Source organism: Anneissia japonica, unplaced genomic scaffold (genome assembly GCF_011630105.1).
Source record: "Anneissia japonica isolate Jap-2015-1 unplaced genomic scaffold, ASM1163010v1 scaffold287834_len5846547_cov211, whole genome shotgun sequence".
NCBI lineage: Eukaryota > Metazoa > Echinodermata > Crinoidea > Comatulida > Comatulidae > Anneissia > Anneissia japonica.
In genome coordinates, this window is record NW_022704992.1 from 1380487 (window position 1) to 1382710 (window position 2224).

At 38.1% G+C, this 2224-nt stretch overlaps 1 protein-coding gene across 1 annotated transcript in view; it reads right to left on the bottom strand.

Annotated features, from left to right (window-relative positions):
* The window catches only part of LOC117104886 (tryptophan 5-hydroxylase 1-like), a 12681-nt gene that overhangs the window by 9493 nt on the left and 964 nt on the right, over nucleotides 1–2224 (bottom strand). The window lies entirely within an intron of this gene.

Below are 2224 nucleotides of genomic sequence, written 5' to 3' on the forward strand. Positions count from 1 at the left end.
TAAACAAGTTACTAAATCATAGAGAAAGAATTTCTCTATGATCCAATCAGAAACTCTAAAAGTATGGGGTGACTTACTTGAGACACACCCCCATTACCTAAAGTATAATAGGCAAACACCCCATATCAGGGGCGGATCCAGAGATTTCCAAAAGTGGGGGCCGAAAGGGGGGGCCGAAATTTGGGCCGATCGAGACAACAATGTCCTAGGGGGTCCGGGGGCATGCCCCCGCGAAATTTTTGTGTTCTAGACGCCCGAAAATAACATTTGAGGCGTTGTGGGCTATATGATTTTTTTCTTTTTCTTTCTTTTTCTCTTTTTTTTTACCTCCCAAAAGGGGAGACCGGGGCCGGGCCGCGCCCCCCCCCCACTAAATCTCCCCTGGCTTAGAATAAAAAATGATTGATGATTGATTTATGACAATCGCTAATTGTAGGCCTATAACCTTATTTGACAGGTGAGTGCTATCTAGTACGCTACATTTTTCCAATAAGAAATATATTTTAGTCATTTGATTTCATATAATAATTTTATTGGGTTTTTTTAAAATAATCATTATTGTTATACAATTATCACTTTTTGTTGTTATCATTATCATTGCTATTAACATTTTTATAATCATGATTTGAATAAAATAAATGTAATTCATATTCCTCATTTTAAGGCCTGTTTATACTTCAACGATAACGATAACGATAAAAAAGCTAATATGCGATTGTTCATATAGAAAACAAAATAAATAAGAAAAGTTTTTACACTAGGACGATTCGATAACGATTTATCGTGTATACGATAACAAAATATTTTAACAAATCAAATCAGATGACGTCATAATCATGGTAAAACGATAAAATCGTTGCTACTACTACGATTTTAATGTTTTCCATGATTATGACGTCATCTGATTTGATTTGTCAAAATATGTTGTTATCGCATATCTGATAAATCGTTATCGAATCTTTCTAGTGTAAAAACTTTTCTTATTTGTTTTATTTTCTATATGAACAATTGCTTTTTAGCTTTTTTTTTTTATTGTTATCGTTATCGTTGAAGTATAAACGGGCCTTTAAAATGGCACCATGAAATTGGACTGTTGTTGTCAATTGAATGGTTATTAAAATTATGGTCGCATCCTGAGTATTTTATAGGTCTTAGACCACTTGGTTTTCTAGCAAAATTATGTTTCTTTTTATACTTCTAGACTTCTTAGTTGGTTTTAAGGCCTATATATTGGCGCTGATGGCACGCAGATCGGCAGCCGGCCGCAGCCGAGCGGCTGAAATGTCCGTCACGTCTACTCTTAGGTTCTTCACTAGTTTCGGTTGATGGGCATTTGCTTTTCATTTTCTTCGTTTGTAACCAAAGCAACTGGAACTGATTAAAGAAAAATGTTTCTTACATTCGAATAACGGACTTGTAAAATTACGATTAAAATGTTGAGAGAGATAGTAATTGGCGGCCGTCTTGCTAGGAAATGGGTGTCCTGGGTATCGACGATAGGCCTACCACACCTGCGGCGATCGTGGTTGGTCAGTGACGTGGCCTTGATAGAGTGATCACGGGCTATTTCAACTTAGGGTAGGCCTATTTGGTTTAAACAATTGATTAACATAATGATGATACCTGAAATTAAACAATGTTTAAAAGTATGACTAGGCCCTATATAACGTAGGCCTAACTAATCTTACGTCATTATCTAATCATTGGTATGGCAATGACTAGGCCTATTTTTCATTTAGCTTCAACAAATATATGATTTTAACTGAACTTGGGGTGTAAATGGAATTATCCGTACACGCACGCATCAGAATTCTATCTACTTCAGTATATCCATATTTTCTATAGAATGATTGTGCCTTCATATATCCTGTGCCGGTAATAACAGTCACTTCTCTATAGCCACACTCTGTACAAAATCCTCTAGCGGTGTCCATCAGAATACGCCCCAATCCACGACGTTGATACTCCCTGACTACATACATCCGCAAGATCTCTGCAACATCGCTACGGCCACTCGTTTCATCAGAGGCATCCTGTATCAGGGGCGGATCCAGAAATGTCCAAAAGGGGGGGCCGGAAGCGGGGGCCGAAAGTTGCGCCGATTGAGACAACACTGTCGTAGGGGGTCTGGGGCATGCCCCCGCGAAATTGTTGTGTTCTAGACGCCCGAACATAACATTTGAGGCATTCTGGGCTATCATTTTTTTCTTTTTCTCTCTTTTTT